This window comes from Mauremys reevesii, linkage group 2 (assembly GCF_016161935.1).
Source record: "Mauremys reevesii isolate NIE-2019 linkage group 2, ASM1616193v1, whole genome shotgun sequence".
Taxonomy (NCBI): domain Eukaryota; kingdom Metazoa; phylum Chordata; order Testudines; family Geoemydidae; genus Mauremys; species Mauremys reevesii.
In genome coordinates, this window is record NC_052624.1 from 196192388 (window position 1) to 196219569 (window position 27182).

At 39.6% G+C, this 27182-nt stretch overlaps 1 long non-coding RNA gene across 1 annotated transcript in view; it reads left to right on the top strand.

Annotated features, from left to right (window-relative positions):
* Positions 1-27182, top strand: part of LOC120398718 — a 110994-nt gene that overhangs the window by 39801 nt on the left and 44011 nt on the right. Inside the window, exon 2 of the long non-coding RNA XR_005594658.1 lies at positions 13253-13346. This is a non-coding gene — a long non-coding RNA (uncharacterized LOC120398718). The remainder of the gene's footprint in view (positions 1-13252; positions 13347-27182) is intronic.

A 27182-nucleotide genomic window follows, 5' to 3' on the forward strand; every position in this document is an offset into this window, starting at 1 on the left:
CCGACAGGTGGGACCATATTGTGTGGCAGATGTGGGATGACCAGCAGTGGGTCCAGAACACTCGCATGAAGAAAACTACATTTCTGGAGCTTAGTGAGCAGCTTGCCCTGACCCTCCAGCATAAAGATACATGTATGAGGGCACCCTTGCTAGTCCAGTAGCATGTTGCTACTGCTGTCTGGAAGCTGGCTACCCCTGATTGCTACAGGTCCATTGCCAAGCAGTTTGGTGCTGGGAAGTTGAATGTGAGTAAAATGATGAAAATGGTATCTGAGGCAGTCAGGCATGTGGTTACCCCATAGTGGTGGGCATTAAAGAGATTCCGAAGGTAATCGCTGGATTTGAGAGAAAGGGATTTCCAAACTCTGCTGGGGCCATTGATGGGACTCATGTGCCCACAGATCGCCCTTCTCAAGGAGCATATGAGTACATAAACTGCAAAGGGTACTATTGTTATGTAGGTCCTTGTGGACCACAGAGGTCAATTTATGAATGTCAGTGTGGGTTGCGCTGGGAAAGTTGATGCCAGGCTATTTGCTTATCAGGAGTCCACATTCATGAACAGTCTGGTACACTGTTCCCACCAAGTGACATTGTCATGAATGGAGTTACTGTTCCCACTGTTATTCTCGGGGACCCCACATTATCCCCTTTTCTGATGGCTCATGAAACCATACCCTGATTTGTAGAGGGGCTGGTAAAAGATGGGTTATTTACTTTCCTCAGCAGGTGTAGAATGGTTGTTTAAATGTGCTTTTGGCAGACTGAAATCCCATTGGAGATGCCTGCAGACCCAGTTGGATTCCAGTGTCATCAATGCTGTGTGCATTACTGTGGCTTGTTGTGCTTTTTCACAATCTTTGTAAATCCAGGGGTGAGCCATTTCCCCATGAATAGATGACTAAGGAGGGGATATGATAGAGGTGTAGATAAAATCATGAATGGTGTGGAAAAATTGAATAAGGAAACGTTATTTACTCCTTCACATAACACAAGAACTAGGGGTTACCCAATGAAATTAATAGGCACCAGATTTAAAACAACCAAAAAAAAGTATTACTTCACAGTCAACTTGTGAAACTCTTTGCAAACTATAACAGGGTTCCAATAAGAACTAGATAAGTTCATGGAGGATAAGTCCAGCAAGGGTGGGCAGGGATCCAACACCATGTTCTGCATGTCCCTCACATCTGTTTGCCAGAGGCTGGGAGTGGGCAACAGGGCACTGTTGATGACTGCCTGTTCATTCCCTCTGGAGCATCTGGCATTGGCCACTGTTGGAAGACAGGATGCTGGGCTAGATGGACCTTTGGTCTGACCCAGTATGGCCATTCTGATGTTCTTATATAGAACCCTATGTATCTGCTCCCTGCTGTAACCCATTAGACCCCACTCTCCTCCCAGAGCTGGGATAGAACCCAGGAATCCTGATGGGGTCTCTCTCTCCACAGAGTTAGTAATAAAGTAAGAATATAAATTACAATTTTAAACCTAACCAGTGTCCCTTAAGTGACTTGCCACAAGATGTCAGAACACATTGTTATTAGAGCTGAGTGGGTCTAATATGTATTTAATTTTCTTTCTTTTATATAGGAATTAGATACAGGTCTCCTGTCAGCTAATTGCTAAATTATCTGCCAAAAAACTAGAGATTTCAAGTGCCTAAGTAGCCCCAGGAATCACGGTTTAAGTTGCCCCCCTCTTACCAAAATCTGAAATGGTGCCCCTGCTAAAGTTGACTTTTCCTGGGACAATCAATAAAGCAGGACACCAGTGAAATTATCGCCTGCCACCTTAAGGATGAACCAAGTATCCAGATGTGACAGGCTTGCCTCTACAGTACCCGCTTTTGGCCCATCAGGGTATGACTCACCCAGCTGCTGCTGATCTGTCTCTAGGAGGTCCAAGGTAGCAGTACTTTGGCCCTCCACCCAAGGCACACTTCATTCCCACTCTTTCCAGGGTGTTAAGGTCTAAGAGAAATCAGGAACCAAAAAAAAAGCACATCTCAAAGCCAGATCACCCAACAACCTTTCAGTGGGACCTCAGACTTCTAATTGGGGCTTATCTCCAAACAGTCCATGTTTCCACTGATCCCCCATGGTCTGGTCATCCCCTCTAGCACAGGCTTTTCTGGCCAGCAGAGCATGTCAGTCTCTGGGCTGCAGCCAGAGGTAAAAGTAAGGCGGTACGGTATGGTACGGTGTACCGGCAAGAGCCCGTACGCCGTGCCGAACTGGACTGGCTTCCCCGGCGGTAATTTAAAGGGTCCAGGGCTCCAGCCACCAGAAATCACCTTTAAATCACAGCCAGAGCTCCAGCGGTGATTTAAAGGGTCTGGGGCTCCCCACTGTGGCTGGAGCTCCAAGCCCTTTAAATCCCCGCCGGAGCCCCAGCAGCGGCAGGGCTCTGGTGGTGCTTTAAAGGTCCTGGGGCTCCCCTCAGGGCCAAATGAATCAACAGGCTTTACCCTCCTGTTGCCAGTGTGGGGCCTATCTGCCTCATCCCACTATCCTTTTGTTGGTGTCAGTGAGTGCTTTGCATCTCTCTGCATCACTGGAGGGACATATAGTCCAATGACTTAATTATCAGCTGCTAAATTCACATTGCAGTTGTCACTGCTCCCAGTAGAGTTCCTTTAAGGACTGGGCTATCAACCCCTTTTGCACTCTTCCTCCTCACATGTATTCCAACAATATTTCATACCTTTTGACATTTTTGTTAAAGATGTAATGAAATCTTTCTGGCCCAGAGACCCTCCTGAATTGACCTTTAACTGCAGCGTAATTGCTTCTCTGTGCAGCATGCGAGGACAAATTATCTAATACAACAAAAATGGCACGGTCAATCAGTGTGGGAAATTCACCTACCAAAACTTCATCCAGATCAATGCCAGCCTTTTTACATCGAGCAGTTTGTGTAACTGCCTGCAAGCTTCCCCACTGCTGGGAAGATTTTCTAACTAGTTTTTTTTTTTTTTTAAATTGAGCTGGCAAGGGAATAGTCTTGTTTTTATATCTGAACAAAAGTCCAGACTGATCTTTTTTAGTTTTCATATGGATCAAAGTTTGTGCTATTCATTCACTGAACTGGGGGAAGCGTAATGAGGTCAGGTCACTGAGGTTCTGGAAATTGTAATTCTCAGAATGGGCCTGCAGCCTGCATGAAGCTCCATTTCTCTGACATGTATGTTGCTCCCTGTGTTGAAGATGGGTTTAGGGGTGAAGGTACACACATTTGTTGACTTTCAGGGCATGGTGCAAAGCCCATCTATTTCTCATGCTTTTTTTAGGGTCAGAGAGGTGTACTGAGGTACGCAAGGGCGTACAGAGGTATGGTTTGGGATTCAGTCTCATTACTTAGGTTGATTCTGAGGATTAGAGGAGGCTGCTAGTTATATTCTTCATTGGTTGTGTTCTCAATATATCTAAAATTAATCTACGGGGAACAAACTGTATCTAGAGGGGGAACAGATATTTAACAATGGGCTCTTCAATCTAGCTGAGAAAGGTAAAACACAATCACAAGAATATAAGAATGGCCATATTGGGTCAGACCAATGGTCCATCTAGCATACAATGGCTGGAAGCTGAAGCTAGACAAATTCAGGACTGAAATGAGAGGTAAATTAAGGGTGAGAATACTTTACCAAGGGAGTTAGTGGCTACTCAATCGCTGACAATTTTTTTAAAAACTGAGAGTGGATGTTTTTCTGAAATATATTCTCTAGGAATTATTTTGGGGAAGTTGTATGGTCTATATTATGTAAGAGATCCTGCTAGATGATTACAATGGTCCCTTCTGGTCTTGAAATCTATGAATCGAATAAGCACTTAGCATTTTTGGTGTAACTATCATTACAAATCAAAAGAAAAAGTACAATACAAAATTAAACACAAGTTCTAGATAAAAAACATTATTAAGATAGCAAATCAAGAACTCAAAAGATTGGAAATGTTGGAATTAAGGTTGCCTGGACAGCTACAACTCAGCCCTCTTGGGCAAATGCATTCCGAAACAGTTAGTCACATGACCACAACTTTTTTTTCCACAGAAACCCTGCCTTAGTGGACTCAATGAATGGTGCTCGCTTAATGAGCAGCTATTTTATATAGTTTTCTCCTAATTGTTCAGAGTGAGGCCTTAGGCTGTATTTTCTGCTCACTATTCAAACCCTGCTCTGAAGACAGAATTAATAATTTTCTGATCTAAAAGTCCATAGTGCCCATCCATATAGTAGAAATGCTTCACAAACAATAATTAATTAATCTTCACAACACCCAACTCCATTTTACAGGAAGGGAACTCAGGCACAAAGTCACAATTACCCACTAATTTTGGGTACCCAATTTGAGACATCTAGGACTTGATTTCTCAGAGTACTTAGCATTATATATCACCTTAATTTCAAAGCCCAGTGCTCACTAAATTCAGTTGCAGCTCTGAGGATTTAGCATTTTTGCAAATCAGACCACAGTGTATCAAATGGGGCTCCCATAACACAAGGAATATGTAATTAATGACCACCTGTAAAAAGTTCAGTTTATTGGGCCTGATTCTGCTTCCACCTCTGTAGAGCAGAGGGAAAGGCAAATGTGGTTATAAGAGAGAATTTCCCCTCTGCCTAAGGTAGCAGAATTCCAACACAAAAGCCAAGGGCCTTGCTTCAAAGCAAAGTACATGCTGATATTTGTTGCATTGTGTATAAACCAGCATGCACACACATATTATAAACAATATCAGAATTGAACTTTTGTAAAATTCTAATACATTCAAAGGGTTGTCAAATTGCCTCTTCTAAAAATTGTATGATATCTTCACAGTACAGTAGACTACCACGTTAAAAAAAATCTATTTTGCTTGTAAATTGATGATTTTTGATATGCTAGCAGTGATATTGATTGAGCTTGCTGGAGCAAAAAGTTTATATTACAAAATTCACTGACAAAAGCAGACAGTCATAAGCCAACTAGTAGCTATGCTGTAGCTTGCCTTTCATTTGACTGTCTCTTGTAAAAGTAAGAAACCAACCATGTTTCATCATGCCACATAGGGTCCAACAATGGTTGAGAATAATTTCAGTTACTTAAGATGCTTTCTACACGAGGAATTTTAACTACGATCTTTTTTGCATCTGTTGTTGCTGGTTGATACAAAATACACGATTACTTACTGTGACCTCTAGTCTACTTATAGAGTTAGAAAGAACAAGGATGATCGGAGAACAGACAAAAACTGTTGGCACATTAAGTGCCAATTTTTTTAACACCAGCCTGTAAAATTACAGTTGCCATCTTATGTGACTAAATTTTTCATGGACAAACTCAGGCTTGTGCATGCTAAATGCAGTTGAACAAATAAATTGATTAAATACATAAATATACATAAATACAGTTTGCATGTGTAAATGCAAGCTAGCAGCTTCACCATCACCTGGATTTACCTTACTGTTGCTGAATGCTCTCCCTCAATAAAAAATGTAACTGAATGTTTGGTTGCTTACGATCTCACAGTCTCCAAATACTTTTAAAAACAAACTCTTGTAGGCTCTTGTAGGCTCCTCGAAAGAGGGGTGTTGGTTGGGACAGAGAAGATGAAGATGAAAAAGTGGAGACTATCTGGTACTTTAAGTTTTTGGATGTTAAAAGGTTAATATGCTAGCTGAATATTAGGACACACATAATTGAATATCAGTCTCTTTGCCTATCGATAATGGGTTACTCCATTCCTCCCCCTAGAAAATATTTCATGTTTTCTGCATTGTGTGACTGCAGTTCTGACTGAACTATTGTGGCCCCCATAGACAATTCCCTTTAGTAAATATAGGATGAGATTTTTAACTTCCAAAGGCATTTTCGGGTATAATTTTGCAAAAACAAATCTTAAATAAATTGATTGCTAGGTTTTCCTTAAAATTAGAAATATTACTGTAGACAGTAATATGTATCTCAAAAATGAGCATTCCCAAAAGATGCCTTTTTTTTGACTGTCTCCTGTTCTATTTTCATAGGTAAAAGTAGAAAATCTTATGCAAATATTTGATTTCTCTGCAGCTTCATGTGTCAGTTTTGGTCCGTAAAATGTGATCTCCTTTTAGGAATTGGAAGGGTGTATTAAAACATGCTTAGCTGGCTTTCTCTTCAGCATACATTAGTGTGTTCCAACAGGAAGATTTCACCTCTTGGATCAGTTTCTGCTGGCTCCATTGGGAAATTGTATATGCATTTAAAATGTATAGACTTTTTGAAATTTCTTTAAAATTGCAGCATGCCAGAAAGCAAAAGGGTCTCTTGGCCTTACTCCATATGAATAGGCCCACTAACTTCAGTAGGACTCATTTGAGTATGAATTACTTGTACGAGTAAATCTGCAGGGTCACACCCTCTTTTTTAAAGATATGCCATCCATCAGAATATTGCTGGAAATAGTACAAGCACAGGCATGAACATTTCTGGTACTTTTCCTTTCAGTCTGGCCAGAAATGATCTTCTCTAGATATAAATCAGGTTCAATGGAGCTATGTTGATTTACACTAGGTGAGGATTTCTTCTTTTTCCACTTCAGGACATAACCAGGAAAGTGCAGATAAACCCCCCAAATGTGTAGTGGGTTTAAAAACAAAAACAAAAAAACCCCACACAACTGAACTTTTATGAGCTCACAAAAGATTTGAGCCTGTATTTCAGAGCTGCTTGGGACCGACTGCAGTCAATGGGAGCCATAGGGTGCTCAGAAACTGTGATAATCAGGCTTTTCCTCTTCAGTGTAAAGGATGAATGAAAGCTCAGGGACAGTGATACTTCATCCATATGGGTGTGTTTAGCCCTACTACATTTTCAGTGTAAATATGGAAACTAAATATATGTACCAGAAAGCTCATTTAAAGCCTTGGCATTTGAAAGATGATAAAGTGCATGCTGCACAAGGCATAGAGGGGAAAATATAACTAGGCAGTGGGATGACAGCCATTGAAAAAGGTCAGCATGTCCTGACAATGACAACAAATTGTGAGCAGTGTAAGAGTTTGTCTATAACTGTGTCACTCCAGGGTGTGGATTTTCCACACTATACCAACATAAGTGGCTAGTGTAGACCAAGCCTAACTTACATTATGTCTTCCCTTTCACGTGGTTCAGTGTTGCATACTGTATAACAACATGAGTTACATATCAGTAAATACAGAAGCTTGATTTCCTTTTCTTCTGCCTCTCTTTCACCAGCTTTTGACATTTGTAAGCAGATCTGTCTCGGCAAGGCTCATTTGGAATGACATTGACAATCTGCATGTCAGAAAAAGTCAGTTGTTGCTTTTATGTCATCTTAGGAAAAAGTCAGAAATGACTGGATAATTATACACCGAATGTGCTAAAGTTACTCCTCTGGAGGAGGCAAGATCTGAAGTTAAAATATATGTTTTTACCATCAACACTAAGGTCTACATTTGGGGGTGGGGGGGGTCGATGTAAGATACGCAATTTCAGCTACGGGAATAGTGTAGCTGAAGTCAACATATCTTATTTTGACTTACCTCCCGTCCTCACGGCGTGCGATTGACAGCCACGGCTCCCCCGTCGACTCCGCTACCACCGCTCGCCCTGGTGGAGTTCTGGAGTTGACGGGAGCGTGTTCGGGGATTGATATATCGCATCTAGATGAGATGCAAAATATCGATCCCTGATATATCGATCGCTACCCACCGATCTGGTGGGTAGTCTGGACGTACCTGGTTGACACAGTTCAGCACTAGGGAAGTGTGGAAAAACCCCACCCTAAGAGGAGCATCATGGGAATTCTACTGCAGAGTGGCAAAATGCCTCCTGGAGCTCTGGTGAATGGGGGACAGTACAAGCTGCTATGTCTCTTTAAGGGGTGCAGCATACTTCTGCCTATGAAACCACAGCTTCACCTACTTCTGCCATCCCTACATACTTTTAGGGTGCCAGGCATTCTGGGAGACTTCCGACTGGTAGTTCTTCCCTGTCTTTACTCAGACCACAGAAGAAGAAGAAGTTACACAAAGAGCAGTGGGGTCTTTACACCCTCTTCGTCCATTGCATGACTGAATACGGGCTGACCAGAATCTAGCCCTAAGGAAATAAATAGATAAAGCCTTATCTATATTCATGGTATAAAAGGTGGTTGAATTATGTGTCATATGTTACTTGAGCTGTTTACTGATGATTTACTTTATGATTTGAAAATGATACAACGTACTCCATAGTTACCGAAGGAGACTTTCCAATAAACCAAGATGTGCACACTCAGAAACAAACACGCACCAAGAGCCAAATTAATTATTGGTGTAACTCTGCTCTCTTGAGTGAATTATGCCCGGAAAGAAATTGGCCCGCAGTATTAAAGATCCGCAAAGTGCATTTAAAACACAATAAATGGGCAACGTTCAACTCAGGCACTTTGTTACTGAGTTTTCTTGCTCTCTCGGGGGATGATCCATAATCAGTGAACTGTTATAACCTTTCGTTTTTCATTGGTACCAACATATATCACTATGTACCCAAAGTGCTGTATATGAGAAAATCAATAAATGCAATGCTTAGATGATAAATGTTTACAATTTACTCCTTTGTTGCTACCATGTTCTAATAAAAACAACACCTTAAAAAGAAAAGTGAGGTTACATCTAGGGAACAGAAAACTGCTCCTTGTTTTTAACAGCAGGAGTAGCTCTGTAAAAAATATATTTCCTTGTTTTTAAATGCTAGGATACATCGGTGTTTGGAAAGAATTTACCCTTGTGCAAATAAATAACAGCTAAATTCTATCTTTTTTCATCTCTAGAAAGATGTTAAATTGTGGATCAGGTGCTTAAAGCTCAGGAAAAAAGTTGGCATGAACTTGCATTCCTCTTTTGGATCTATGTATGATTGATGGATCCAAAAAAGTACATAGTAAATGTGAATGAATGCAGTTGGTTTATCTGTCCATCTATCTCAAAAAAACTTTCTGGATGATGAAATAGCTTGAGCTAAATTATCCAGTGTCACCATATTTTATGTGGAATGGCAATGGAGAGTTTGACACCTCTTTTGAAAGGCAGGACAACACCATGTGCATTTACAATGTGACAAGTAATTTTTCTGACTTATGTATGTGGCATTATTTTAACCACCACAGTCATTTCAGTCTTGAATGGAGAAGGTGGTGTGCCATGCTAGAGAAAAAGGAAGGAAAAAGTAATTCAATCTCTGCCTGCTGCATTCATTCCACCTGCCCTAGACTATTTCCTGCATTCCTACAATTGTTTTCTGCCATTTGAATAATTTGCTAAAAGTATGGAAACAAGGTAGTTTTTAAAGTCAAACAAATACAAGGGGCAAAATTAAGGAGTGACTGTAAGAGAACTGAAATCAATGTAACTTGTGTCTTTCCTGCGCCACAGCCTGTAAATTACACAACATTGGCTCTGGTAATATGGTGCATTTTTACACCCTGCTTTTGAAGTACTCCCTTGTCCAAATATCCTTCTGGGGGTGAGGTAAGCTAGAGAGGAGTCTCATCACAGACCATTTGTCACTTTTCAATCAGCCAGCAGGGAAGCTGTTGAATGGTACAAGTCACTACTTATTCCCTTAGTCTGAATGCATAGTGCCACTGGACAAGGTCTCTTTTCTTCAACTTCATGTGCTATCAAAGATTTCTCCTTCATCTTACCTAATTTTTGAGACATTGCTATGTGCTGAATCTTGTACTCCAAACAAAGCAACAGATTTTTCAAAGTATATGCTGGAATCAGTTTTAGTTGAAAATCTGAAATTTCAATGTTTTTTTTTTTCCTCCATAAGAAATATTCACCACTTCTTTTTACCAGCTCCAGTACATGGCGACCCACCCTATGCAATGCAGCGGAGCACTGACACCTACCTATAGATTACATTTTAAAATTATAAAGGAAATACTTGGATCTCCTGGACATGGATGGGCAACCAAGCCTTTTCATTTTGTGAATTGTCAAAGTTTATTTTTGGAGTGTGCCTTAGATAAACTACTGTGTGTCTGTGCACTGTTCTTCTGTCAGATACCAAATGGGGACATTGCAAGAATAGTGACAACTTCTGAACATATTTGTTCAGTCTGGGAAATTCATAAGAGTGGTATTAAAATTAAGTTGTAAAGTAAAACTAAGTCTTTGAGCAATAAAACAGAAATGTCAGATATAAGCAAATAGTTATGCCATCTGGAAATATCACTGAAAGAACCCGATAAGAGTTCAACAGATGAAAGATCTAGTGGACTTCGTAGCAGAGTGTCACTGGTTCAAATCAAGCACAGGTTAATGATGACAAATTTGTTACTGGAACCCATATGTAATTAGTGTAACATTTTTGAGCAACTCAGTCCCCTAAGAACTAAATTAGAATCCCATTAATTTGCACAGAAGATGAAACTGTTAATACTATACTGAATTGGTGTAATCCATATGAAATGGATTAATAACTGGTTAACAGATAGATCACAAAAAGTAATTGTAAATGGGGAATCATCAGCCACTGCAGGTATTTCTAGTGGGGTCCTGTACGGATCTGTTTTGGCATAATGCTATTCAGTCTCTTTCTCAGTGATCAGAAAGCAAATACAAAATAATTACTGATAACATTTGCAGTGTACACAAAAATTAATGAGATGAGCTAGTAAATAATGCTATAGACAAGTAAGTCATAGAGACTAACTTGGTTAGCTTCGTAAGGTGAGCTCATTTGAACATGCATTTTAAATACAACCAAATGCAAATTTATACATCTAGGACCAAAGAATGTAGGTCACACTTAAAAGATCCTGGAGTGCAGTGACACTGAGAAGGACTTAAGAGTCAAGGTAAATAACCTGCTGAACATGAGTTCTCAGTGAGATGCTAATTGGATATATATGCAGGAGAATATCTAGTAGGAATAGGGAGGTGGTATTATTGTATTAATGATACTATTATTGAACACTGTGTCCAGTTCTGGTGTCCACACTTCAAAAAGGATGTTGAAAAACTGGAGAGGGTTCAGAGAAGAGCCCTGAGAATGATTCAAGATCTGGAAAAAAATGCCTTACAGCAAGAAACTAAAAACCTCAATCTATTTAGTTTATCCAAAAAAAGATTAAGAGATGGCTTAGGCTATGCCTACACTATGAGCTATGGATGAGATTCCCTTTCTCACATACTCGTACTAGATTTCACTGAGCTAGCATGAGTATTTGTAGATTCCAAGGCCAGATGAGCTCATTATGATGATCTAATCTGACCTCCTGTATAACACAGGCCATAGAACCTCCCCAAAATAATTCCTGGAACATATCTTTTAAAAAAATATCCAACCTTGATTTAAAAATTGTCAGTGATAGAGAATCCACAACAACCTTTGGCAACCTTTGGCAAGCTGATCCAATGGCTAATGGCTAATTATTCTCACCATTAAGAATTTATGCCTTATTTCCATTCTAAATTTGTCTAGCTTCAACTTCCAGCCATTGGATCATGTTATACTGTTTTTTTAAGAGTCCATTGTTAAATATTTGTTCATATGTAGGTACATATAGACTAATCAAGTCACTCCTTAACCTTCTCTTTCTTAATCTAAATAGATTGAGCTCTTTGAGTCTATCACAATGAGGGATGTTTTCTAATCCTTTAATTATTCTTATGACTCTTGTTTGAATCCTCTCCAATTTATCAATATCCTTCTTGAACAGTGGACACCAGAACTGGACACAGTATTCCAGCAGCAGTCACAACAGTGCCAAATACAAACATAAAATAATCTCCCTATTCCTACTCAAGATTCCCCGTTTGTTCATCCAATGATCACATTAGCCCTTATAGCCAGAGCATTGCACTGGGACCTCATGTTCAGATTATCATCCACCAAGACCCACAAATATTTTTGGAGTCCTTGCTTCCTAGAACAGAGTCCCCCACTCAGTATGGCCTACATTCTTTGTTCCTTATATACACTTATATTTAATATTTAGCCATATTAAACACACACATTGTTTGCTTGCAGACAGTTTAGCAAATGCTTCAGATCACTCTGTATCAGTGACCTGCCCTCTTCATTATTTACCATAAAGTACCAACAGCTGTGTAGCTATGGTAGCATGGGTAGTCTGCCAAGTATAAACCTTCCTGAAACCAACCACAGTCTACAAGACATTTCTTGATAGCAAATTGTTCTTTAAACTAGCAGAAAAAGGCATAATGGGTTGTAAACTGAAGCTTGACAAACTAGAAATAAGGCACAAATGTGTAACAGTGAAAGTAATTGCCCATTGGAACAACTTATCTAGTGATATGGTGGATTCTACATCACTAGAAGTGTTTATATCACAACTGGATGTCTCTCCTAAAAGATATGCTATAGCTCAAACAAATTATGGTCATGGTACAGAGTATACTGGTGAGATTCTATGGCCTGATATGGATAAGGTTAGAGTAGATGATGATAATGGCTCCTTCTAGTCTTTCTATCTATGAGGTTAGTATGCTTGATTCACCTATACATGTTGAATCTGCACTTGCTAAGCTCAGAGAGTATGTTGTACATAAAGAAGAGTCATCCCTGAAAAGGGCAAGGCAGGTTTACATAGACACTCTCCCAGGGGACTAGATTCCAGTCTCCAAAAAGAGCTTGCCTAGATAGTGCCACATCCACAACATAACCAGCTTTGGAAGACACCACCTAATCTTCCTGAAAATCATAGAAAAGGGAGGAGTGTTGTCATCTTAACTCACAGATTTGTGGCTGAGCAGTATAGGGCTTTACATATACCAGACAATCTCCCCAGAAATATTTTTTAGGTGCCTGACCCATAGCACACTGAAGTTGATGGGAAGTTGATGAGTTCCATGGTCTGTTGGGAGGGGAGGCTGCTAAGGTGCAGGACATTACATAGGAGGATCGTAGTAGATAATTGTTCAGTCTTAGAAAATAATTCCTCCCCCAATCCACTCATAAAAGATCTATGCTACCTCTATTATGTGATTATAGTTCTGACTATGAATCTTTTCAGCCTACCACAGACAATTCCCTTCAGTAAATATAGTTCTAGAAGCTCAGACTTCAAAGGTAGTTAAGGATTTATTTCTGTGAACACAACCCTTAAATAAATTTAGTCTTGCCTGCTAGCTTTTCATTAAAATGAGAACTATTACTATAGTTTGCAGTAAGCTATATATCTAGAGCTGTACAGTTGAAGTTCTTCCACAGAATGAAAATATATAACTATAAAAACATTCTTTTTCTTTCAGCCTTTAGCAATGAACTTTTCTGTGCCTAAAGTGAATTGATCCTGGAAAGTCATCATCAGCCAAACAGACCTATCACAAACAAATGCACCACAAGGTATCTTATTATTTAATAGTTATATCTAAACACAAACCCCATAACTCTACCAAGATGCACTCATGCCCTTGTTGAGTAACCACATAAAATTACTGCTGTTACCACTGTTTTCTTTTCCTTCTGCTCACAGCTGTTATGTTGCCTGACTTGTTGTGCCCTTTTTAAATTATACTATAAGCTCTTGGGGGCCAGGACTTTGTTTTCTTATTTGTACTCTAAAGTCTCTGGGTTCTGTAACGTTCCAAAAAAGGGCCTTCATTTATTTTGTGTTTTTGTTTTCTTTCCCATTCTCTGTTGAGGGGTTAAAGAGGAAATTCCACTGCAACATTTAAAAAATGTGTGCGGCTTCCTGTGGCGGTTTGCAATCAACAACACTAATTGTTGTGCTTTGAAGGGGTCTCTGCAGAAGTGCAAAAGTCTTATATATTGGTTGGGCACTATATGGAATTCTGGATTGTCTCTGCTTGTTATGGTTCTGATAGATGAAAGACTTCATTCTCCAGCACTGGCAGATTAGCATATTTCTTGTGCACTTAGGCACATTTTTGTTAAAGTGTGAGGTCATGAGTTCAGTGCCTGATGCAAACTGTCCGATGCAAATGTATTACTCAGGTATGAAGAAAACTGTACAAAGACTACAAATTTGAAACCAAGTTTCTCTCTCTTTCACACAGACACACAAATTGAGTCAATGAAATAATATTGCTATAGAAGGAGAGTTACCTCTTCAAATAGTATCAGCAGAGCAGCCATATTCCCTACTATTCATGTTCAACTTTAAGATCAGCATCTTAAACTGAGCTAAACTGTTTTGTGTATAGGTACATTAGATATTTTAATGAGTTTTAATTCCATATTTGCTTTCATGGGGTTGGACTTTATTTTGTTTTGTCTAAGAAAGAGGACAATGGGGTGTTACTGTTCTTACAGAACACTTATGAAATGCTGTAAATTTTCATGGTGCTTTGTAGAACAGAGATGAAAAAATATTCTTTGTCTCATATTCCTTACAGCCTAATGGTCAGATTCTGCTTGGCTCTCACATAGATGAATGTGTGTGTGTATGCATGCTTGGGAGTGAGGAGGGCTTAAGGTATTAAATTTGTAGACTTAGTAATCAGATCATTAATCTCATGTAACCCACATCAGCTTGGTGTGATTCTCTGTTCCTGTCTAGTAGTAGCTAGGCCACCCGGAGATTGATGAGCCTGCTACAGCCTTAGCTAGGAGAGGAGAGATTTTTTTTCCTGCTCAGGTAGAGGCTCATGCATTTAGACCCAGAAGTTCCTGGTTTGATCTCCTACCCAGGGGCATCAGCATTACATTCATAATAATGCAAGAGTTCTGCAAGTGGCATTCCTAGGACTTAGGCACCTGGGACTTGTAAATTGGATATTTACCCCCCAATGTTTCCCTCATGAGCTAAGCCAATTTGTTTCTTTCATTATTCCCCTCACTTTTCCTACGTTTTCTTTTTCTACCCAATTGTGATTCATTTTTCTCCCTTATATCTTCATCATGTAAAGGGGTTATGCTGTTGCTCTTTCTCAAGCCCTAAGTCAAGGGGAAATGCTCAGTCCCACTTCCCCAAAAGTAATCCGGGGACCATACTGGGACTTGGAATCACAATACAGTCCCTGGTTCCCCAAGGCTTCAGGGAGGAAGTAATCTGTGCCCATACTATATTTGGTGCAAATTTAATTTCCCGACATACAAATTCAGTTGCAAATTGGGGAACATGGAGCCAACACTCCTTCAACTTCCTGTCTAGCTGGGTGAGAGGAAATATTTCCTCTGAATTACAGCATTGGGAGAACGCAGTTTCTGATATTGATAACCTTACTCACAAAAAAGCCGGGAAGGTCATTATCACCCCTTTATATCATTGCACAAAGCATGACAATCTTGTCCTGCATGAACAGCCCCAATACCTGATGCGACTTAAAACATACAATTATATTGTTTTCTGCCACTTTTCCCATAGACAGTTGATTAAAAATGAGACTCAGCCCACTGGTAAATGCCTGCAGAATGGGGCCTTGAACTCTTAATGAAAGGATGTTAAAGAACATCGTTTTGCATAACAGAAGTTAATGCTAATGAACAGTCACTTCTTTTCCTAGACCATAAAACGTGCAACTAATGTACTAAAAATAGCTCGTTTGCAATATTATGCATGTAGCAATTATCATGAAGGAATTTGATTATATTCATTCATATTAATGGAGCAGTTTTCATTTATAGGTTTGTAAACATTTCAAACTCTATTACCTAGCAGCATTATTTCACTCTGTTGACAGAATACATTATCTTCTGTTTTATGGCATTGGTGGAGTGCAGCAAGCTAAGGAGCCCACAGAAGACAAAATATTCAGTTTCTTGTCTGTAAAATTAGCTTGACTAGTAGCAGCAAGGTAGCAGCTTCTCCTCAAAGGTCAATGTGATATCTCTAAATGTACTTACTATCCTATCTATCAGACTGCTAGGCGTTCATCATTATGGTAACCATTCATCAAATTGGGAAAGTTGAGAATTTCAATTGTCCATTTGGAGAATGTATTTAATTGCAAATGGAGATCTTCAAGAAGTCCGGCTCAATACTCAAGATGTAAAAATTCTCCTGTGCATCCTTGAAAGTGTAAAATTATTACCTGGGAAAAGAGAAACTCAGGAGAAGAGGAGGAGGGAGGGAGGTCATGATGAATTAAAAATGAAGTTTATTTAAAAGTTTGCAGTGGATTGAATTCTAGGGCATCAGCAAAAAATCCAGAAGTGGTTCCAAAGTGCTCAGAACTGCTGTCTACATATTTTAGAGCCTTGCTATGAAAGCACAGCTCCAACAAAATTAATCTTGTTAGTGTGTGTCCTGGCTTACACTGAGTTTAGCGATATATTTTTGAATTTTTTCTGGTGCATAATCATTTTTATTTTAGGAAATCCTTGTCTCTAATGAACACATTAAAAAATAAAACAGAACTGTACTGATCTGGGTTGGGTGTTTTTTTTTCCTACTGAGATCCAGCAATTATGGAAGAAAGATCTCTGCTGATGAATAGAATATAACTTATTCATGAACCGAGTCCTGCTGTCATTGAATTCTGTGGGGAAAGCTTCTGTTAGCTTCAATGGGCAAGATTCAATATGCAAGATTAAGCTTGGTAAATTTAAATAACTTTATTCTAAGTTCCCAAGAGTAGCATTACTGATTAATATGGTCTCACCTTTTAGTGTCTGCTTACCAGTGAAGAGCCTGATCCGTCATGTGAAACTCCTCTGAAGTCAACAGGAGCACATGGGTTGAGGACTTGCATTAACTAAAAGGGACAGATTTTTCAAGTGCTCGGCACCCACACCTAAAGAGCTCAGCTCTCACTTAAGTACCAAAATAAGTAATCAGATTTTCACAATTACTCACCATGTTGGGTGCTGATCACTTTTGAAAATCTGGCCCTTAGTTACAGTTTGTGGAATTCTATTTGAGCTCAACTTTTCCCTCTGTTACTGAAACTCCTGACATCTACTCCCCTTGCCATGTGTGTAGTTTAGTTCAATATTGTACATGGCCGTGGCTCATTATGCTAACAGGTGTGGTTACAGTTGTAAGTAGAGCTGAGTGAGCTATTTATAGGAAATAATGCATTCAACAAATTTAATCCTGTCTCTATTTGCAAATACTCCATTAATAGAATTAAATTGTTACAAAAATGTTCCAGTTCAGAATCGTTGCAAGCAGTGTTGTTGTAGCTATGTCGATCTGAGGATATTAGTGAAAAAAGGTTGGTGAGATAATATCTTTTATTGGACCAACTTCTCACTGTGTCTCTCACTAACAGAAGTTGGTCCAATAAAAGATATTACCTCCCTCACTTTGTCTAAAAATTTTGAATTGGAGAGACAAACACGTCACATGAATATATTTTAGCCAATTTTTTTGGACTTCATTTTTAGCTATTTGTACTGTATAGTTGCCCCCCTACATCACAGGGTATTGTTGTGCTCCCTGATTGAAAGATTGAAACTGTTTATAAACAAAAGGATGGAAATCGAAATATCCTTTTGAATACTTCCAACACTAGCCTTGACACTAACACATTCACACCAGCATCTACAAGACTTGTGGTTTCTGTGATCATTCTGGTGAACAAAATATCATTGTGTCATTGTTTGCAGATATCAAATAAAATGGGGTTGAAGGAAATGTGTGGGACTTATTCAAAGAAATGTGTAGTTTTGCTGCAGTGCAGTGTCCATTTATCTCTACTCCTGAACCTTCAGCTTCCAATCAGATGTGTTATTTTGTACTAACAAAAATAACTTTGATATATTTTCTATAGCAGAATATTAAAAAGAGAATATCTGTTTTACAATATGTTCTACATACAAGATTTCACTTCATCCAGTCATTTCCTGGTATTAATGTTAATACCAAATTTGCTGATGACTATATTTTCTCAGTATTGACATTAGTGTGTTTCCTTTCCTAGGTAATTGGTCAGTGCTTGAGCTCTAGCCATTAGTGGATTGGCTACTTTTAATGGCTGAGTGCATTAATTTTTTTATTAATTAATAGAACTGAGCAATACCTAGATTGCTTAGCTTATAGCCTGTGTGATATTTTCCATTTTTGAATTTATTTCATTAACAGTCCTAGTTAACAGTGACTTTTACACACTATATGTAGATACAGCCGAGGTAATTAAAATGTGGTGGCTCCATGGTGCTATTTGTATGCTGATGTTTCTAAACTTGTAGCAAAAAAAAATCATCATTGAATTATCACTAATCAAAAGGCACTTTTGAAAGTGGAGAAGAGGAAGAAAAGAGCAGAACCAAAGCTGTGCATCTTTTGGGTTTTTTCAGCAAGTTCTTTCCACATATTTAATAACTAAAAATTGAAACTATTATGGATAGAAACATTGAGCCACAATTACTGTTCTATGAATATTCTGTGGCTGGATGAATAATGAGAGTACAACAATCAGATGGGACTGAACTACATATGCTGCTATAATCTAACCTGGCTTCAGTCTCTGTATCAATCTTTGCAATGGCTTCTTCTCTCTGTTTGAGAGAGCCTGAGAGAGTCAACAGGAAATGTGGCACTGTATAGTGTTCTGCAGGTTGTGTAGTAACTAAACTTTCTGTTGAGGCTTTCACATTTATAACATAGTTTTAGCATCTTCTAGGGTGTCCAGGTTTTTTATTGCAAAAGACAGGCTGGAGGTCTGTAAAAGCAACTGGAAACATGGAGAAAGAGCCAGCCTATCTACCTTTTACTAGGGGGTACATACTGCTACATATGAGAAATAAGCAGAACAGAACCATCTCTGCCAACCATGAGCAGCAGAGGATTGATTAAAGGAGATGAGAATAGACCAGATGGGCAGCATCTCCAGGAAAATAAGGGAAAGAGAGGACTAGATGTCTGGGCAGCATGTTCTGTGAAGAGGGAACTAAGCAGTAAGGAACCATGTGGAGGAGAAGGGAGGACCATGAGCAGGGGCAGATGAGCAGAAGGGGACTAGAAAGTATACAAATGTGCTGGTCATGGGGAGAGAAAGGAACAGAACAGATGAGAGATGGAGATGAAATAATAATATCTAACTCTTCTCAAAGCCTTTGCTGCAGTATCCCTCTGCCCTTCCCAGCATCCCAAGGAAAGTCGTCTCTGGGATTGGAATGCAGAGGGAGGGTGGGGTTAGGAGGATGCACATTATCTTGCACACTGCAGAGAACTGGTAAGACATCTCCAAGCTGTTCCATAGCCCCTCTCCAAAGTATGGAATCCGACTTGAAGGGGTATGTCTTGGGACCAAGAGACTATGGCCAGGAGATTCCCTAAGAGCTGTGCTGCTAAAGAGCAGGAAAGGGAGGGAAGGGACTGTGAGCCTGCATGATGGTGCAGTGACTCATTTCAGATGGTCTTTGAATCCCCCTGTGCTTGGAGGGTTTGATCCCCAAAAGGGGATAGCCCTTTCCGTCCTCTTCCTAAACAAATGATGTGGAGGAGATGTCATGAGACGAACCTCCTGGAGATTTCTTAATCCTGGTTTTACATTGGGAGGATACAATATTACACATTCAGTTTTGCATGTAATATACACATACAGTTTATTCACTAGTCTCTGAATGGTGAAACTCTTCATATGTAGCTCCAAAAACCCAAAACTAAATGGCTTGTAATTTTCCACAGCTGTCATCTAACCTGCCACCTAATTATCTGCATATCAGTGAGGTCACAGAAGCCCATGTACCACTCTTTCATTATGATTTTTTCCCCAAATTTGCCAGTGTTTAACAATTGATCCCCTAACAATTACACCAACTTTTAATATAAACACAAATTGTTCTTACTGATACTTGGTAAGCCTCTTACATCTCCCAGGGGTCATATATATTTTGGGGTCATTCCAAAGGTCATTACTTAGGAACAGACTTAATCACCTAATTATTTATTCCCACAAGGAGAATACTACTGTGCAATACTATAGCCTGTGAATAAAATCACCATTGACTTTTCTACAACTCCAGCATTTATTCGTAATCCTCACTTTAAACCTGCACATTTTATTAGGCATCTTTGTAGCATTTTTCCTGAATAAAAACAGCCTCATTGTTGGATCCTTAAATATGTTCCCAAGACATCCCCACTTTTCCCCACTGATATAACTAAGGTAGAGTTGGTGGGAAAATTGGAAACTCTCCCATGGACAATTTTGACTTTTCATCAAAAAGAAAACTCAAAAGTTGCAACTGAAAATTTTTCCTCAAGTAAATCGAAACAAAACATTTTGTGCTGGGATGAGTTGAACTGAATCAAAATAATTTGGTTTGTCAAACCAAATCAAAACATTTTGTTATGGGTCAGTTTAATATTAAATTCTTTGCCTGCCCTGTCACAGTGCCTCATGGGAGTTGTAGTTCAACGGTCTTACTCCCATTCTCCTCTATGGGCTTGGAAAACCATTTTGATAGAAATCTTTTGACTAGCCCTAAACTGAGCTTCTGCCATAACAGTTTTTTAATCTGAAAAGAAAGGAACAGAACCCCTGACCAAAGGTTCTCAAACTGTGGTCTGCGGATGGCTCCTTCTATGGCCACACCTGGGTGGCCGCACATGAGAGAATGAAGGGCCACCCACATAATTAGTGGAGCTGCGCAGGTAAGATCTTTTGGCTCCCGAGGATAGCGTTATATAGAGGTAGAGGTGTATATATCCCCTCAGATATAAAGTCTCATGCCTTTACTTATCCCAGGATGAAATTTCTCAGTAAGTACCCTATGTTATCAACTGTGTTTACCCAGCAGGTCCAGCTGAGTTCTGACACTTCTTTGTGGGAGTCTGTGACCAAGGGGGTACAGTGAAAAGATAGCCTTCTTAAAGTAAAAGTACTGCTTATTTTGCAGTAGGAACAAAGCACAGGAGAAAAAAGATTTTAAAAAACAGTACACATGTCTATCTTGCCTAAAGGTCTAATTTTTTTTTTCCAGAAACTAGCACTCTGGTTCCCATGAACAACAGTCTCACACAGTTTTCTCCCTCTTGATAGAGTCCCCTTTTAAACCACACTCTAGTCCTTTTGATCTTGTGTGTTTCCCAGACCTTTTCCCATTCTGGCATTTTCTCATAACAACTGTCAGGTGTCTGTGGTACAGTGGCTTATCTTGAGATATTTTTCTTTCCTTCGTGCTTGTTTTTCCTTACAAACATTAGTGAATTATCCTTACAAGACCCCTGTAAAGTCTGGAAGTGCTACCCTATTTTAGGGATGGGAAACTCTGATAGAAAAGGATTAAGTGACTCACCCAAGTGTACATAAGATGGGTACAGAGTCAGGATTTGACACAGATCTTGTGATTCCCAGTCCACAGTCTGAAACACAAGGCCAGAGGTAACTTCACAAAATCCTCTTCTCACTTAGTTGATCTATCTTGGTGTATACCACAGAAAAGTTTAAGCATGAATGCATTATGGTAGAGATGAACCACAAATGGAACCTCAAATTCAGACTTTTTTTAATTTTGAGGAGAAACTGAGTTCAGATCCCTGGACTATAGCCTGCCCCTATGACTTTGCTGATAACACTTTCCATTATTCAGTATCATCTGATCTTGCAAGATTTCCACAACTTTTGATCCTGCTCTCTCTCAAATAGCTTGTGAATTTCAATCCTGCCAAATATGAACCACAAACTGTAGCCTAAAACCTAACTTAGATTCAGATGTCATCCCCTCCTCCATCTCTAATCATATTCAATCTGATTTGGGAGTTTAAGCCCTCCTCTGTATGACTGGCAGCATTAATTGTGCCTAGACATTCTGAATTTCTAGGAACTCTGAAATTTATATATAATTGTTTTCTCTCATGAAGAAGGATCTGATAAACCAGTAGTCAACCACGTGCACAGGAATTTAAATTTGACCACTTTTGGAGGGGCATGGTAAACACATAAATAAAAGGTTCCTGTGACTCTCTCCCCACCCTGATTTGCAAGGATGCCAGCAGCAAGGAGGCAGCAGCTCCCTTGGCAGCGGCACTCCCCATGTCCCTTCAGCCTAGGAACAGAGGAAGTAGCAGCGTTGCTGGCTGAGCTCCTCCTCCCCGCACTCCTACAGCTGCTGCTTCTCCTTCCCTGCTGCTGGAGTCCCAGGGCTGCTGCCTGCTTTGCAAACACCCACTGAGGTGAGACAGGGGGTGGAGGAGCTCAGGGGATGGGGGTGGAAGAGCTCAGCCAACTGCCCTCCTGCTTCCTCCCTCCCTGGCTGCAGGGTACACACTGATAATGGAGGGGCATGCCTCTGCTTGACCCCCCCCCTTGTGCATACCCCTGTCAGTAGTCTATTATATTTTGTATAATCACATCAGGAGAATATTCACTTAGCCACTAGGCCATATGTGACATTATATGTAACAGTTTACTTCATAAATACATAGGTATATTGTGTGTACAGGGCCGACCACAATTGGGCCCTGACCCTGGATTGGTGCTTGCAGGTGAAACCATAATACAAATTAAGCTGGTTTGTAAAACTCATAGTCTTGAAGTGCTATAATGGATAAAAAGACTTTTTAAATAAGCTTTGAACAAACAACTTAACCTAGTAACATATGTAAAGGTAATGATATCTGCCTTTTGTTTTTAAAAGTATGATATGGCTGCTTTCCGCCATCCCACAGAGGTCATTGATCCGGCCATGGAAGGTTAACTAGTGTCAAAATGATCCTTAATGGCATAAAGGCATACTCTTTTCCATCTTCCAGAATGCACGATGGAATACTCCCATCAGTACCTGGCCCAAGCCAGGGAAGCTAATGATCCAACTAGCGGACCAAATTCGGTGATGAATCCTGGTCACATGCCACCTGAGGCATGTGCATAAACTAAGAAGCAGCACTGGGGGTATGGCCAGAGGAAAGAGGTTATGGCTAGGATGCTCCTGTACTGTTAATCTCTGCCAGTGGGTGCAGCCCATTAGGACCTTTAACAGCCTGCATAGGTGTTAGCGTAATCTTCTAGTTCATCCCCAGGAATTGGCACAGTGCATGTCATCCCTAGGATTTTGGGAGAAGTATAAAGGTGAATTTTGTCATGTTCCCCCACTGACTTTTGCTGAAGCCATTGCCACATATCTGGGCTACAGTTTTGATTTGTTAGTTTGTTTTTATAATTAAAAAAAACTCACTTAGAAGAGACGTCAACTGAGAAGTCTTGGTTTGGTAGGTAAGGTGGTGCACAGCCTGTATGTCTCTCCCTCATATAAGACCGAAAATTAAGATGTCAAATTTGATTGTCCTGTAAAGATGCAGTTACAGTCCATACTAGGAAGTGATCTAAAAAGCCACTGAGGTATTTCTTGGTAACTTATTTATTCCTAGTATTTTATACCCAATTTTTCTGTGGGATCACAGAAATTAAGTAATTTTCAAACATGCTAAGCCTGTTATTGCTGAGGGAAGATGTGTCCCATCAGCCCATGGATCACTTTCTACATTGAGTAAATACAAATGGGCATTCATGGAAATCAAACTCAGAAGTAGACTGAATCTTTAAGGAATTTATCAGTTTTTATTTTCCTATGCTACGTTGGCCTGTGCAAAAAAACAACAACAATGTGTCAGAGAATATGGTAAATGCAGCAGATATTGAAAGAACGCTATGCAATTTCCTGTCTAGCACATCATTTCCAGCCCCTTGCTCTCATGCATATGGGCTGCAGTTGGTTTCCATATTCCTCTCAAGTAACTGAAATATTCAGTCTTCCTCACACAGGTGTGTGCAATGTATTTTAGTGCAACCAAGGGCATACCTAAAATGTAATGGCATTCCAGATGGATGTTGCACAGCTTTGCAAGAGACAAAGAGCATAAATGCCTAATTCCTCCCACCTTCTCAAAGACTATACTCCCCACTTCTCGCAGTTGAGATTATTTGTTTTTAAGGAGTATTTTTATTAGGGCCACAAGCGACTAGCCACTTTGTGCTTCTTTCACACTCTGTACTGCGTGTGGTACGGAGTAACACTTTCACACTATAACTTCTACAAAATAGCATCTCTTTTTTTGCATTTAGCTTTTTCCATCATTTTTTTGTACTAACTTGTCAGGCTGTTCTTCATTCCAGTACTAAATGGCCAAAAATACTAAATAGGAGCTAAATATTGCTATTTACTCTGTAGTGTTCAAGCTAAGGAAGACTATGGCCCAAAATAATTATGCTCACACAATCCTTTTCCAGAGTAACATTATGCAATGTATTCTAAAGGTACTTCTTAGATAGATAAACTCATTCAGCCTTTGGATTCAGGCCACATTCCACTAAGCATATAAATACTGAAACTGTGCAGTAAGTGTCCACAAATGCACTGCCTGGAATATCTAATATTTCAATTTTAGCAGCAGCAAACTAGGCTTCTTCACTTTAAAAGGTCAGATTTTAGTACCAATGATGAAAGTGTGGAAAGATTTAGACACTCGTTTTATTTTTTCTTGAACCAGTGGGATTGAGTCAAGCTACTGATCCATCTATTTATATCATCCCTTTCAACAGGTGAACTAGGCAGTCGCCTGGGTCAGTAGATGTGACTCAGCTGCCCCTCCATCAGGCCAAACTTGAGTGGAGTTGTCTGGTCACAGTGCCATTCACTCATTCCATCTTATAGTACTACTGGGTTCTCTTTTGTCCCTCTTGTGATGGTGCCCCCCATAAGGCTTTATGGAAATATGCTTATGAATGTATATATATGACATAACTGGAGTATGTTTCATGCTACATATGCCATGTAACATATCTATGTAAAGGTTATGATCTACTGAGTCAATTAATCCTATCTGTATGTATGTATGTATCATTTTTTGTATTCGAAGTTATGAATATTGGCTGCATACTTGTTTGACTCTAAGTAGGTTTTAGTGAAGCGGTTGGTCAACTTCCTGAGAAAAGACCATTCTCAGTAAGTGTCCAGTCAAGAAGCCCTTAAGCCAACAATGAACTTGGAAATGCCAGTCCACATCTGGGCTTTCCCAGGAATGCGGTTTGGCTGGTAAGGAACTCAGTCATGCATGGACATGTGACTTGCCCAGGTGACTCCAAAACTCCATTTTGTAGCTAGACTTTGCATAGGAGAGAGCAGGAGGTCTCCACCCAAAAGAGAAAGTCTATTTAAGCCTTTGGGAGACCCCTCCGTTTTGTCTTCAGCTGGCTAAAGAGAGAGCCTCTCTACCCCCAAGAATATCTGAAAGGAACTGGAACAAAGGCCAGTAACTACAAGGGGTGTGAGTGATTGCTGGACCCAGACTAGAAGAAGAGTAGTGTGTAAAAGGAAGCTTACTGGGTGAGGTTTTTATCTGTATTCAGTTTCAGACATAGATTTGTGTGTTCTATTTTATTTTATTTGGTCATTCACTTTGATCTGTCTGTTATTACTTGGAACCACTTTCTGTATTTAATAAAATTACTTTTTACTTATGAATTAACCCAGAGTATGTATACCTGGGGGTGGGGGAAACAGCTGTGCATATCTCTCTATCAGTGTTATAGAGGGTGAACAATTTATGAGTGTACCCTGTATAAATTTTATACAGGGTAAAACTGATTTATGTGGGGTTTGGACCCCATTAGGAGTTGGACATCTGAGTGTTAAAGACAGGAACACATCTGTAAATTGCTTTCAGTTAAGCCTGGATTTAAATCCAGACATGGTTCAGACCCTGAGTCTGGATTTGCAGCAGGCTACCAGGTCTGGCTCAAACTAGGCAGCTCACTGAAGTCCTAAGCTGCCAGGACAGGAAAGCAGGGGCAGAAGTAGTCTTGGCACATCAGTTGGCAGCCCCAAGGGGGTTTCTGTGATTCAACCCATCACACCTCATGCCTATATTAGTATGAATATTAATCCTTTGTGAGTAATCCCAGCATTCCTAGCAAAGAACATCCAGGGTCTTGGGTTTTGTTTTTTTGTTTGTTTGTTTGTTTGTTTTTTATCTCTCATGCATTCATGTTGGTGTACAAGTTATAAGAATGTCTTTTCAGTGTCAGTATGAATGGATGTCATCCCAAACATACAATTATTTGAAGTGACACCTAGTGACTCACTGCCATCAGACATAAAGTTTTACTGAGTCCAAACTTTGGCAGGTTTTAGGTTGTTAGAAATACTTCACTGCCATCTCTTTGCCAGCATCCTATTTGATATGCAATTTCAATTTGTCTTTTCAGATATTCATGAATAAGGTAGTACACAACACCACTGAATTATGTAAATACTTTAAATGTGAAATTCATGAGTCAGATCTGAATGTGGCAAAGAGAGAGCTATATCTTGCCCAGGCCATGTGCCATTGTAACTCAGTATAAAACTGCATGTCTTGAGTCATACAATTAAACCTCTACTCAGGCAGAAAAGTCCTGCAAAAATAATGCAACCAGACTGCATCAATATATATTTCCCATGGATCGACTGTGAAAGGAAGTAAAGGAAGTTTTCCTTTCCCTTTTTATTTAAATGCCTTTCTGAGATTTGTTGAAAGAAAGTGTCACAGAAGAGAACAAGCAGGGACACAGCGAGGTGCTGCCTGGAAGGGTATCAGGGGTATCAGTTTCAGATGGCTTGACAGAATGAAATCTGATAGACAGAGACAAGTGCTGGAGAAGATATCATTGCCAAGGTTAGGTTGCACATATCCTATAAGACTCAATTTTAATATATTTTCTTCCTTTTAGATCTGTGTTTGCCTGCCAAGCTCTGATTCTTAGGAGGATTTAATGATGATTAAGGGAGAGATAAAGGAAAAGCTTTTCTTTCCCTACCCTCTAGCAAATTCTAAACCAAGCAATTTGCAGCTTAAATGACATTCCACAGTCTTTACCTTTTGTTAAAGCATTTATCCAGAGATAAGCCAGGAGTTTTAGAAGAATAGACTAAAACAACTTTTGAGTATTCTGTACAGTGTTAACCATAGAATAACATGTGGACAGAGGATGATTTAAAACAACAACAAGGGAGAGAACTCAGGCAGCACATGAATACAAATAATCGATATTGCAAATCTCATGATATCAAAAGGCTTGACTGTCACATCTAAATATTAACTTGATTTGTTTAAAAATAAAAATAAGTGCCTTTGGACCAGATCTTCAGCTGATGTAAATAGGTGTAACTTGATTGTGGAGCTATATCAGTTTCCACCAGCAGGAAATTTATTTTAATTTGATCTTTTATATCCCTTCCTGGGTACAAGTTCTGAAAGATGGAAGAATGTATACAAATGGCTCCTTAATAAATCTCAAAGTTCAAATAACTGAACCCAGTAAGAGGCTGGAACAAGATGACAAGATCAGA